The 15,055-nt window shown below is 36.2% G+C and overlaps 1 pseudogene; it reads right to left on the reverse strand.

The window, feature by feature from the left end:
- LOC129718509 (irregular chiasm C-roughest protein-like) overlaps positions 1–15,055 on the reverse strand; it is a 281,965-nt pseudogene that overhangs the window by 162,512 nt on the left and 104,398 nt on the right.

Raw genomic sequence — 15,055 nt, forward strand, 5'->3', positions numbered from 1 at the left:
AACTTTGCACAGATGTTTCTATAAGCAATAGATGTCATTTTGTGCTATTTGTTTAATTGTTTGGAACACGATTTATTTGTGAGAAGCTAAATATGCTATTTTGGGAAAGTATTGATGATTACAAAAATTTTTAGGGCTAAAACTGCTTGTTTAGGGGTTATATACCTTTTGGTCGAGAAAAATGAGAGAAGTATGAATTTATTTATTGCATCAAAGTGGTATTTTTCTGAAAGTACAGTTTATCAACAACAGAAAAATACGTTTGATTTTGAGATATACCGATTATTACAGGAGTCATGGCCGTTTCCCCGAAACGCTTTTTTTTCGCAGAGGCTTGCGGTGATCCTGATAGAGACTCAGCGGGTCAACTAAATTAAAAAAACTCATATTATTCCATTAATTTAGAAGTGTGCCGTGTCCTGAACGATCGCTTTTATGAGTATTTTGTTGTCAGTGCAAACGGGAACGTTTTTCCTAAAAAATGCACGTTTTGAGCGCTAAAAATTACATTAAATTTTTTTTGGTGCGGCAAAATGTAATGTTTTTATATCGAATTTATGCTTTCAAAGGACAATGCAACAAACTGTTGCAGCATACGCGGCGCGAATTTCATCGCAATTCGATTTTAATGCAATTGTTATTATGCAGGATTCAAACTCAAATTTACCTCAAGTGTACTGCACTTAACAGTGGGTTTACGTGCAAACCGAAAATAAATGTGCAAGCAAGTTTTAAATCTCACTTGGGTACGAGTGCAAAGTCACACTGCCTACTCCGGTAATTTCACTTGAGCTACGCATTGCAAAAATAAAATCAGAGTTAGAGATTCCAAGTAAAATTGTTCGGAACATGCTTTTTATAAAACTTTGTATATGGTTCCGAATACACTTAATATTTTCCCAAATATTAAAATCATTTTGACTCAAGTGTTATTTTTAAAAACGGCTTATACGATTCAGTTAGTAAACAACTGTATCTAAACAATTTCAATCTTCACTTAAATATTCTCTATGAGTAGAGAAAATTTTAAATTGAAAAAATATACGACTAAGGCATTTTTTTGATTTTGAACATAAAGGTGAAAAATAAAGAAAAAATAAAGGAGAATTTTCAATAAATCTTTCATCCTTCAAGCGACATATTTTATTTTATTTTAAATCCATATTGTTTTGTTGTAACCAGGGCTTGAGATTTTATGGCTACTAGTAAAATTTCAACTAAATTCTGTTATGCGATTTATTTTGTGCGGTTTGATAGTTTTGACTGTGTTTCTCTTACTATTCGAATGCACTCAAACTGATTTTTACATCTAAAGAGCTTGTAGAAGAAACAAATAACTTTCAATTGAAAGCGAAAGGTTAACAGCGTGACGTCTCTTTCCATCAGATATAGTAAGTCGCCGTTCATTTTTAGCATCCTCGAAAAAATCACATACATTGCCTACTTTATAACTCAATCTGTTGGATATTTTCTGCAAATTTATCTCACAAAGAATATTTTCTACAATTTATACTGATGTAAATAGTAATAGCTAAAGCTTCTTTGTTAATTTTCAAGTGGTGCGCACCGACAATTAAAATGACATATCTAGTGCTTGGAACGGCATTTGCTGGCAGATAGCCAGAAAGGAAAACCTTGGAACTATGTTCCACTGTCTAATTTTGTCTTCCTGTTTTTTATACAGAGTGTTAGCATACAGGATAATTGTGTAATAATTGCTATGATTCTACTGACGTTAACAGTCGCGAACTGGAATATATGACGACAGGCATCGCACTTCGAGACCAGCTGAAAGGCGCAGTTTTTCCTTTATTACTTTGAAGATTTTTTTCGAGTTACTTTGAAAGCAACAACGAAAAGTTCTCCCTTTTGTAACAAATTTGTTACATGAAATGTTATTTACTTTCTCCGTTATACAGAATGTGATCGTGGATGATTTCAATGATTTCATAAAGCAAAACAAAGTAAAGCCTTGTTACTACATTCCGTATCGGCACGAAACGGAATCCGTTGAGGAACGAAACAGTGAGGCTGAGACACCCCGGGAAAACTCTGCTTAGGTGTGCATGGAGAGGACAGATATGATCCTTATCGTTGCATTAATATGAATGCAGCGAGTGGAGTCTCACTACACATGCATTACGGCACTTGGTTGTATATTTCCCTACAGAAAGATAAACAAGCACGTAACCGCTATATATTTTGTTACTTTTAGGATATTACTTTTTTTATCTAATCTGCGTTCATAAGACACCACAAGTAATGGAATGTTGCTCAAAAATAACCCTTTTTCTTTTTATGCTTTTATTTTACAACGACAAGACATCAGTCCATAACTACCTCACTTTAAATTATTGTTTTTTTGTTCATACAAATTTAAATTATTGTTATTCGTTTGGTATATTTGGTACAAACTGATAAATCTTTTTTTGCTTCATATGCATTTAACCATTTTGAAGTTGTTGAAATTTTATGTACGTATATCGTATATGTATTAGTATTAATTGACTTATAATAAAAATTTCATTCAAAATGCTTGAACAAAATATCCAAATTCATTGAAAGTGAAATTGTGTGGTAAAATATTCCCACGTCTTTACAATCCCACGCTAAAAATGTATCTTAGATCTTTACGATCCTGGTACTTAATTTACGGATTGTGAAATCTTATTTTACAGAACAGCTAGACCTTCTTTTCCATTAACACATCAAGTCAAGTGTTTACTGCACTTGGTTCCTTGTTGTGTTCCCACTAGCAAATATCAACTTTCAACATTTGGGCTTGTTTCTTTTCCGCATAGCAAAGAATGCAGGCCAAGAACAAGCATACCACTCGAACAGCAACAATATTGCCAGATGGCCTAGTTCTGTTTGTTTGGTTTTACGGCGACCTTCTTCGCGCTGCTGTCGCGCTGTTGTCGCGAAGCGCGTTCGAAAGAGGCGTGCGTTATGTAGTTTACCAACATCTATGAGTGTAATGCGTGATTGGTGAACTCAGCTTGAACATTTGAATACAACTTCAAAACTCATGACTAGCAACCTAACGTTGTATGTGAGTTATATACTTTGTGTAGAAAATACGTTGTGTAGAGTATAAGTTTTCTTATTCCAAATTAACTCAATAAAAGTTAGTCCAAAACTAGACATGCGTGTTTTCACATCTAAAAATTACGGTATCACAGTCCGAAGAAATAGTTTAGTTCAATTGTACTTTGTTGTGTGAAAAATTTTTCAGTTAATAGCTTCCTGGTGGACGGTCCTATGTTAGCTTTTTTGAGAATGGTTTTAATTCGCGAGTCACTCGTCACTCCCGTGCTGACATGTTACTGCAGCATTTCTAGACTCTTTCGAACGCTTGCCATTGTATTGAAGAGTTAGTTCCCTAACACGGACATCAGAAAGGCAAGATAAATGATTGCCAATGTTAGCCAATCAAAGTGGCTTTCAATACCTTCCAAGTGGCATTGTACATGGGGTTTTTCACGCGGTTGTTTGTACTACTTTAAAAAAATCGGCGTATGAAAAAAACGCGTGATTTTCAAAAACCGCATAAAAAACTCCACACAATAAATAGATTAAATTAAAAATAATAATACGTAAGCAATGTGCATGAAAAATAATAATAAGTTGAGAACGAAATGTAATTATTGTGCGTCCACAATAGATATCCATTGAAAATCAGGGTAGTAACTTTTTCATAATTGTTTTGATACATTTTTAAGCTTTAGCATTCGTTTCTCAACCGAAAGTTAATCGCTGCGACCTTGATTCGTATCTGTGTAAAATTATACATATTTTTTTCTTTCCTTTTTTTCAAGTCAACGAAAACTGCCAGTTGTTTGATGATGACAGGAATTCTGAAACAAATATATCTAAAGTAGGTATATTTTGATTAGGTAAAAAAACAGCAAATCTTGTTTTCATGAACACCACGGTTAATTTTTTCTTAATTTCATTTCATTTATTTTTCATTAAATAATCCTATACTAAACTTATTTGATACCGCGTAATCTTCCAAACCGCGTAGAAATAATCCGCGTTATTGAAAATAACCACGTAAAAGTTATCCGCGTTGTTGTAAAATAACGCATAAAAAAGCCGCGCATATCCTTTTTCGAACAGCAAACTGCCCTTCTCAAGGCAAGTAAACAAGTAACTGAAGATTAATAATTTTTTCGAAAGGTCGCAAGCGCTAGACTTTGGAAGTAAATGCTTTTTTGTTTTGTTTAATCAGTGATATTTCGATATTAGTTATCATGTACAACACAGTGCTCGAAAAACTAGGACATTCGAATTCGTTCAACAGCAGTTATTTTTGTGTTCCTTTCGTAGTGTAGAGTAGTAAATATGAACGTGAAATTATTTGTTGAACCTAAAGTTAAAACGATTTCCACAGAGCCAAAACCAACCGATGTGAGTTGAGTTTACTTTCAGTTTTGCCAAAACTGCGGTTCAAGAAACAGGCCGCATTTGTTCATATCAAACGTACCAAACCGTACCAATCTTTTTTGAATAAGTTTCCTCGAATACTTAACCAAGAAAATCGGGTGACGGTGGGTAAAAATCTTGTTTTTCATTTCCAATTATAAATGCAATTGGAAATGAATTTACTTTCAGCATTGCTTCTCATGTGGGGCAAAGCTTAAGCAAGTGATTGATCGTTCGGAACGACACTGCAGGTCTGGAGAGCCCAGCACATCATATGGACCGGTGCATTAAATGCCGCGAGTGGTTGCATGCCACGGGGAGTTTTTTACATAAAACTTTTTATTAGTTCACTGTTCCGGAGATGACTAATAGGTGTAAATTTTGTTCCACCACAATTGATTTGATTTCTTTTTCAAGGGACTTCAACCTCAAACGGTCTCTGACCACAATTGAAGTATGCGTAGGTTTACTCGTTGTGAATGAAGTCCCGGGTAGTAAAAAACGCATGCGATCGTGTCTCGAACACAACGTCTTCAACGTTTAAAAAATAATACCGTTATGTAGATAACGATCCATGATTTTGTTACTTCGGTCTATTGAAATTTAAAATTTTATTGCTTAGATTGCAAATGTTTAGATATATAAGGAAGAACCCGAATGACAAAATCAATTATTGGGTAGTGCATTCGTGAAGATTAGTAAAAATCATGGATCTAGCTTAAATTTAATGTAAGAAAAGTGTAACAACTAGACTTTTCCATTGATTCACGGTAAAGACAGTTTTTGAAATACACCGTACCTACCAACCTTTTCTTCACAATTTAATTACAATATTTATAAAACAATGATACCATTCTTCATGGATACTTTTTTTTGGATTCAAAAGTATTTTAGAAATCTCTGCGTCCATTTCATTAATGTATAGAATTCAATCTAATCGTTTTTAAAATTGTTTTATGATTACTTCACTTTTAGATTTTCGCTCTATATCTTTATCATTCTTTTCCAGTTTCAAATTTAGAGAGGATCTGGCAGCACGGCTTAAGTAGTGCGCATGTGAATCGTCTGCATAGTAAAAGTTTACATAATTGTAAGTGTTTCTAACCAGTTTTTCGTGATTAAACTTGGATGTTTCGTGTGAACAGTAGCTACGTGTTGTGGAGGCACTCGAATATACAAGGAATTCAATGGGTTCAGCTTAAATTTGTGATGTGTTGACATTTACTTACCCAATACAAAAAACATTTGCCGATTTTCGATTTTAGTGTTATTTTTCATTATTTTTATGTATTATATGAGCATTTGCTTACAGAAATGAGTGACGTTTCTTTTGTGAACACTGAAAATCGAATGTTTTCGTGTAAAATTGTTTGTCGTCCTCAAAAGTGGTATATAATCGCTTCACGTTGTTCCAAATTTTTACCACTTTCCGTCAATGGCCTCTAAATGCTTCTCTCGATTTTCGATCACGAATATAAGGTGTATTGAGGACCGAAATCGGAATGTTCAATGGATGCTTAACAAAATGTCTATCCAACTGCTCAGCACGTACCATTGCGGGTAAAACAGCGAATTGTTTTTTTTTTCTAAGATTGGCTCATGACAGTTTATTGAATTGTTTTTTTTAAATTGATTGGTTTTCTCTAAGTTTTTTTTTAATTCCATGGACACTGTTCGATCCATGCGCAGTCGTTTTATGTATTGCCTAGTTTTTGGATCAATATTGTAATATGAACAATTTAGGTACAGGTCATGTTGATCGGTGTAGTAGAGCCATGGTGACTCTATTTTGGTTGTGGTTGGTTGTGCATTCTGTGAATAAGCTTAGAACTCTATTTATTTTAATATGCATATTCAAATTCCTATTTTTTGAGTTTTGGATACATGAGGCTTTGCTGGTTGTTTTATTCAATAAGGAATATAACTTGTTTATATAGCAATACAAAATATTCATTTCTGCATTTCTTGCTTGTGGAGTGTGTTGGAGTATCGAACTAACATCCATTTGCTTCCTTACACTGTAAAAAACCGACACGTTACTGCCAAGTGGATTTCACTTACTTCTGTGCTAATAGATGAAACATTTCATATCTACGTGGAATACACTTGCGTTTCAGTTCACAGCACAAAATCAAGTGTCTTACACTTCGGTTTGTCATGTCGTGCATACCAAAATCAATCATTTTACACTCAGATTTTAATGCTTACACACGTCATGTGCCAAAACACGTTAAAATACCGTGGATTCCAATAAAAATAGATATGGGTCGACATAATAGAATGATTAGGTTCGTTCATTGACATTCATATGTAGAGAGCACTGGGGATTAGCGTGCGATTTATTTTCAGTGTACGTTAATCTACATTCTGCTTCTCCATTTCTTCTTTATTATTCAGATGAAACAAAATTTCCTGATTATTGTAAAATATTTCAGTAAATAAATAACCAATTTAGTCGGTGTTAAGAAAGAAGGGATCAAGTTGCAAAATTGGAATAACCGAGTTTATTATAGCATTGGATCGAAAAAACTCTCAAGCCACAATCAGATCAGCTTGGAGTTATTTATTTCATAACTTATTCGCTAATAATATTGCTTAAAAATTACAATGGCCTTTTTATCCATCACCTGTAAAATTTCTTCAATAGCACTGACAAATGTCTGTAAGGGTTTTTGCATAAAATAATAACTGTCCGCTCATTATTATCACCCTTCTTTGCTTTCGATTTTATTGCTCCTCAAATACCAAATAATTTTGTTTTCCACGCTATACGAACCGGCAAAAATTACGGCAGTGCATCAGACATAACATGATATCATTTTTGAACAAATAATTGTAAACATATAGTACCTTACCGGTAGCAAAAATTCCTAACGAAGATAAATTTCTCCACTCACCTGCAATTATGCCAAGTCCTTCGAAGTTCGGTTCGTTTCGCCTGCAAGTAGAACAAGAATGTTGATGCATCAATTTCGCGAACAAATTATACTCCAAAAATAGCAGGGAATTTTAATTAAAGCTACCCCAGTTGACATGAACGGTGTAAAAGAATGTGTGCAGTGACGCGACGTGGCACCCTAGCAGAACTGAGCTCGCTAGATTGCGCGTAGCACAGGACAAAAACAGCTCACCCGAACGGCCAGCCACGTTTCGGCCGTAGAGCGTGGCTAAGGCTGGCTGTTGGGTCGGCACATGTTCGGAATAAGTGTGGAATATGGACGGTTGGCCGCTGCCGTACATTATTCCGCATGGCTGCTGAAATATGTAAATCATGAAAAATGCATTATTTTCATCATCATTCGGGAAGCGCGCGCGCCCCGGAGGCCATCGTGTAAACTTCGCTAACGACTTGCATGGGACATAAGGCCCCCGAAATCCCCCGGGGCAGCTTGATGTAAGCATGAAAACGGTCATAAGCCGGCTGCACAAACGGTATCTCCGTGGCGACCATCGTCGGAACACAGGAAAACAGGCAGGTTGAAGTGAACGCTGTTATGAATGATTACACGATTCTGTTCCCGGTCGCAGCTTTGGTTTTGGGTCTTGGAAAAAGATACGCCATCAGTGCGGCGTTATCTAACGCTGTATTCTGATTAGGTGTTAGTGGCACCCATCTTTGTACAGTTTGGAAATACAAAGCGAGTTTATATGTTTTATTCAATGCAGCTACTGAAATGTGGATCGTTAACTCAAATTTATCCTCCATTGACTTATGCAAACACTGTTCCGTACAAATAAAATTAGATTCCGTTTCTTTCAACTTTAAATTTTTGGAGTTGTAAAATGATGTACGATGACTTCAACGAAGCTTTCGACCGTAATGATATACCATAATTACTTTTCAAGCTGCAAAAACATTTTAATGCGTCTTTGGTTGATTTCAGTCATGTTTGACGAATCGCAAACAAATAGTACGTCACTTCTGCGATATCCCAGCTTTTGAGTTTGAATCTATTTCTCTGTACTTTGAGTAGATGACATTTCCTTCAACCTAAAAATATTAAAGTACTAGTTTATGCCAGTGACATCAAACCATCCGTAGATATCAGCAATTCCAGTACAAATAAAAAACTGTGTTATAGGCAAAAATAGAAAATATAATAAGCTTGTGAGAAAAACATTGTGAACGTTGTAAGAAAATACTGTATTAAAATACTGTATTAAAATACTGTATGTAGTCTATATTAACTTGACGAAATAAATAATTAAATTCACGATTCGTGCACCATTTTAGAATTGATAGTTGTACTATTAAAATACCGCGACGTTCATTCTTGCAATACTCAGCTTATTTTAAATTTAATTTAATTTAATTTTGGTTGTATCTCTCACATATTCATCCCAGTATCAAACCGGTATTAATTCCATCAATCACATTCATCAACGAAATAACTCAGCTCTATGCCATCAGAATCCCCGCGTTCGAGTTTGAGGTTATGGGCCTCCAAACTTCTATGCTCAGGCAAGTATGCAATTCTTTGCAACACTTACGTACTTGATCAGCTTCCGTGTTCTAGTTTGCCGCCTACTGAAATTTCATCTGATGCTGCACAACCTACCAGCGGGACAGTTGAATGTACTAGCTCATGTACTATGGAAGCCTCTGACAACTCCGCCGTAGTCCAGCCTTTCCTGCCAGTGTTTATCAGTGGTCCCGGTCCACGAGGCTTCCAAAATGTTACTCACGGCAAGTACAATTTCGCTACATCTGTTCCCGTCGCTTATCCGTACTTGACGTCCCTTTCCCAGTGTTTACAGATCGCCATTCTCCTAGACTGCGATTATACTATCAAAATGTTCGTGGACTTTGGATCAAAATCGATTACTTTTTCTTGACGGCTACCGATTTTGACCACAATTTTATTGTATTAACTGAGACCTTGCTCGATGATTGTATTGATTCCGTACCATACGGATGCAGGGTAAGCTTAGACGAAATCCACGATTATTTTGGACGTTTGTGAAAACTATAATGCATCACATATCTCTGCGCATGATTGCGGTGATGAAAATAATTATTACCGACGCACATAGAAGTATTTCAGTCAAAAACCTGGCCAAATACGAAAATTTAAGTGTTTCTCGTTCTATTGATCCTTTTTGCATTCTCCGATACTTACTACATTGTATGCAGGCCAGCTTGAAATTATCTGAGTTCTTTACTAACGACAGTAACTATCATAACCTTGGTGTTAGTTAGAGCCCATGAATAAGTCACAAATTGTTCAACGAAAAATATAAACTCTAACTTTAAAGTGATTCTTGAACGTAAATTTAATATGGGCGGTAAAAACGAAAGTATGTTAAGTAAATTCATGTCGGTAATGTGTTGCATAGGTTGAAATAACTTCTTCAAAACAAGGTCTTGCCATACACGTGTCTTTCAGTTTCTTTTGATTAACATTTTTTTTTATAAAAAAGGATTTTTGGGTTTCCAGCAAGTCCCAGCAAAAATTCACCCACCATTGGAAAGCTTATGTGTTTCTGAGTAAGAACCAGAAAAAAAATCTGCCCCATGCTCACCCATTCGTGATTGCGATCAATGCGAAGTTGGAACGTCCAGATTTTCTGAATATTTTTTTTATTGAATGAGCGCATTCATCATGCTTTCGATTGTAAAAATTTGATTAGTTTCTTCAGATTGTGTGATAACTTGCCGAGAAATACCCTATTCGGGTTGATTGCGCAACGCTACGAACGTTCACGTTATAAAAAGTTTCTGTTTCTGGAATAAAAACTTGGGAAAACCATCAAATGTTACCACAAAAGACAAAAACAATGATCGAGTGGTCCAAATCTTACAAAAAAAACAAATGTCCTTCAAGAAGCACTCGATCTTAAGATATCAACGAAGTCGTCTCAAAAGTTAGTTTAAATAAAATTGACAGTTTCGAAATATGACAAAATTGGTATAGCTTAACCATAAAAGTGTAAAGTTGGTCTGAAGCTGTACATTCATTTCGTCCAAACAAAGGATTGATTGCAGTGATCGAAGCAAGAGACGCAAAACGCAAATGCTAAGAGAAAATCCGGAGTGATTTGCGTTAAGGGTGCAACTGGCAAAAGATAAACATTGGGAAATATCAGTTTGAAAATTTGGAAGTACATTTTCAAATCGTAACTTCAACAGAGTGACTAACATTAACATCTATACCAAAAATTGACGTAAAATAAACCTGTCTCAGAGTTTCCTAACAACACTACATTCTTCTACTGTCGCCTGTTTACGAAATATTTCACAAATAAGCCCGTTGATTCAAAACAATGTAAAGGGCCTAGTTCCAAAGTATCTTTTGTGTTGGACAAACTGTTTTGTCGCCCTTCACTAAAAACTTGATTCAAATAATTCTATCGATTTCCCAAAAGGAAGGATTCTTGCCATGAATTTGTCTTTTCGAAACCAATGGTGTAATAAAACGTTTTGTTTACATTTCGTTAGTTGCGCCCTAATCGCGAATCACTTCATAAATGTACCATTGGATGAGTTGAATTAAGCAGTTCCAATGACTCAATGATCTACTGGGAGCACTGCGGTTACCAATATATCCATATCCGACGATCCTTTTAAAGCTAGCGATTTAAATGACGCTTTAAAAGTATCAGAATCTATTATTGGCAAAAGGTATTCACCAGAACAAGCTCTTACCATATTTGTACTTTGTCCGAGTTTCAGAGTAATAGCAGAGGAAAGTTGATATATCACTGCTAGGTGATTTAAATTAACGAAAACTTGTTGATAATAAGTTTTTATCTCTAAATATAAAGCTTAATAGAGATAAAACCACTTTAAGATACATTTGCTGTCTGAAAACTCATTTTTTTAATTTTGGCCAAGCTTTTGTTCTACGTACTCCTATGTGCGACGCCCTTTTCGCCAGATGCGAGCAATACATCATGTCGGATCAATATGATTTTTATCCGAAACAATCGATAACAACTTACTTAGACGAATTCTCGCCAACATACCAGCGAAACATGAGTAGCGGGGCCCAAATAGCCGCAGTATACACTGATATGAAAGCGACGTTAGATCAAGTAGACCACAGAATACTTCTAGCTAAACTCGAGAAACTTGGAGTTTCATCTGTTTTCGTGCAATGGTTCGGATCTTATATGATAAATAGAACACTCCGTGCGAAAATAGGAGTTTAGTTTGCTGCACTGTTCACGAATGTATCTGGAGTCCCACAAGGTAGTAATCTTGAACCGCATCTATTCATGTTGTTTATGAATGATATTTCCTTACTACTTCCGGATGGTTGCCGTCAATTATACACCGGTTATTAAACTTTTTAGAGTTGTGAGAAATGACCGCGTTGAACTTCAGCCACTAGTGGATATTTTCAGTCAACGGGGTTCCAGAAACTCAGAAATTTTGTATCATCTCCTTCTATCAGACAAAGGTGAGGGTCTTGTTCAAATATGTCCTGTTAGCTTTTGTTGAGAGTGTTACAGATTAGAGATCTGGGAGTTATTTTTGATAGTGCTCTCACTTTCAAACTGCACTATAACGAAATTATCTCGAAAGCTAATCGACAACACGGATTTATGTTCAAGAAAACCAACGAGTTCCACGATTCGTAATGTTTTAGCTCTCTGTATTCCTCTCTAGTGCAGTCTATTCTTGAATTTTGTTCCGTAGTAAAGTGTACATTCCACAATTTCTGGAATGCTGGAATTGCTCAATTTGTGCAACGGAAATTCATATCATATGCTCTAAGATTCCTCCCTTGGCGTAACGCTTTAAATCTATCAGCCTACACTGCACGCTCTCGGTTTCCAGGAATGCGAACTCTGCAACGAAACCACATGGTGCCGATGCATGGCTACCCCAAGTAACACACGTTGGTATAAAATAGTTGACGTTACCTATTCCATGACATCTCTATCACCAGAAAAGCGCAAAACATGAAGGCTAATAGAACAAGTACCGATAACAGCATGAGAGCAAGCCAACTTGATAGAATTAAGTGGCAAAATACATCTCGAGTACTTATACGGCAATGCGCAAATCTGTTGCTATGACAACTGTTAACCAGCGCATGCGCAAATGTGTTGTGACGGCGCAGTGCAACTAGATCGACAATAGCTTCTATCAGTGGCAGTTTTAATTGATTATAAATTGATGACAAAAAATGATTTTCAACCTTTCAAAAAGAGTTGTTTCTTTTGCTTGAATATTAAAATTGTTTTCGCATAGTTTCAACGTTATCTGGATATAAAATCTTACAAAACTAGAAAACGTTGTTGGATATACAATTACAAAAAACTGAAGTGATATTGGTTACACTGCAAGCGTTTTGTTTATCTTTTGATGGAACGTTTTGACCCGCTTCGAATAAATATAGAAATCGTTAATAAAATTTAAATATTAATTTGATCAAGTATTTTTAAGTTGAGTGTTCAATGCTACGACTGTTGTACTAAGGAAAAGCATTTTACAGGTACGTAATGTTGTTATTAGATGGTGTAATGTCTAACGAAAAGACCAAGTGATAGTGATTGTTATTCTTGAACTCATGTTATTAAAAACATCTCCAAAACCAGAAAAAATGAGCTTGTTTTCGAAATGCGGTTGTATTACTGATGAAAAACAACTTAAAACACGATCAAATAACACAAGTTTTTAATTGCGCTTGTAGTACACTTATATGACTACTTTCGTTGTAATCTATTTTCTAACATGTTTTGTGTGTTACTTGGGTAGTTGAAACACATCAGAGTTCCCATCTAGAATACTCACAAATTGGACCACGTTCTAGATTTAGTTGAAGGTCGTAGTCGGCAGCGAGAATAATACATTTGTCTTCAGTGCATTAAGATACCCTAAAAATAAGATTAATTGGCTCCGTTAAACATTATATGTATTGTGCCGTGTCAAATAAACGTTTTGTTAAAAACACAAATCGCCTTCAACGAAGACGATTTGAGGTTCGAGCCACATCTATCGGTAAAGTGCTAAAAGGTGAAATCGATGCCCCGGAGATGACCACCTCGATATATAAGGCCCCGAAAGTCTCTCAAACCCAGATCGCTGTTGAATTTGCTCCAACGTAGTGTATAATATATTCAGTTCGACCCAATACGCTTCATGTCGACCAGCTTAGCTACTTTCGATTACAATATTACTGGTGCAGCCAAGCATGGAAATTTTCACTCACTAGCAATATTCCATGCAAATGTGTTCTTTGATTCATCAGGTATCGTTCAACTATTTCCACTCGCGTACAAGTTTCCCATAGAAACGCTGCTGATTGTTTTTCGCTCCAAAAAGTTCCAAATACCATAGAAGGAGATTGAATGATTCAAACACGATAATATTTATTGCATCTAAGTTCACTTGCATTCAACGGTATCCCGATTATCTCTGAGACATTATCGCCAGTGATACAAAATCATGAACCCAAATGAACGTTAGATTGCGTTCAACTGTTTGCTTACCGGAGCAAGTAGGTATCAACAATGCTTATGGAAATTGTAGCATGGTACATTAGCATGTGATATTTGAAAACACCAAGAATCATCGTGGTATACCACAGTGAAAGCACGACATAGAGTAGCCGAATTCCGCCTACAAGCAACCAACATTTGAAAGAATCGTTGCGATCGTTCAAGGCAATCGTTTACGATTCTTTCGTGAAACACTCGCTATAATTGTTGTATGAGAGTTCGACTGTTGGGAATTGTACGATGTTTGGTTATAATTTCGGCTGAGCAGTCTTGAATAAGTAGAACGATCTGGTTTTTAACTGTCCGACGTTTCGTCACTGATCAGTGACATCTTCAGGGGAAACTGTTGGTGTTTATTAGCGATTAGTGTCTGTTTTAATTCTTAAATTTGTTAACAATTGATAAGAGTTTATCTAGTTGTCTGTGGTTGAGTTGTCTGTGACTTACATAATTCTTGTTCGTTCCTTGTCTGGATGCTTTTTAGAGCTTATCGTCAACATTAATTGGGGCGATTCGGGGTACATTCTACAATATTGGTGTTCATAAAAGTCTATGGTACAATTTTTCTCTTATAAATATTTTGAACAAACTTACAAATCTCTTTGCTGTGGACCTATTGCGATGGCGGATGGTAACGTTATGGGGAGTAGTTGTGATTCGGGGGGGTAGGAAATCTGTGTTACTTGTGGTGAGATTCGAAAGACAGGGACAGAGAAGGAACTAGTTGGCTGGTGCATTGGTATTTGGTATGAGACTCGACAGCACAGCTGCGTAAGCTGTGTTGAGTCCATCGAGATCGACTCGCTTGTTGACAGTATTGGGCGTGTTGTGTATATGACACATTTCTAAAAATGGTAGAATATGGGTGCGGTTGCTATGGTCGATAATAGTGGTTCGACTGAAGTCAAAGCTGTGTTTGTGTTGTATACAGTGGTTAATGAGTGCCGTTTTCTCCTTTAACTCGTCCAGCTCTCGTTTTGTGTTAGTGCTGGCACTGAGTATCTGCTGTAGCTTGTTTACGTTAGATTTGTGTCCTGCTAATCGCATATTAAGTCTGTTCTGAGTCATTCCGATGTAGCAACTGTTGCAGTCGCTACAGGGAATTTTGTAAATAATGTGGCTGTGTTCTTCTTTTGTTTTTAGATCTTTGACTACCGTGTGTAATTGGGAAACCGTG

Source organism: Wyeomyia smithii, chromosome 1 (assembly GCF_029784165.1).
Source record: "Wyeomyia smithii strain HCP4-BCI-WySm-NY-G18 chromosome 1, ASM2978416v1, whole genome shotgun sequence".
Lineage (NCBI taxonomy): Eukaryota > Metazoa > Arthropoda > Insecta > Diptera > Culicidae > Wyeomyia > Wyeomyia smithii.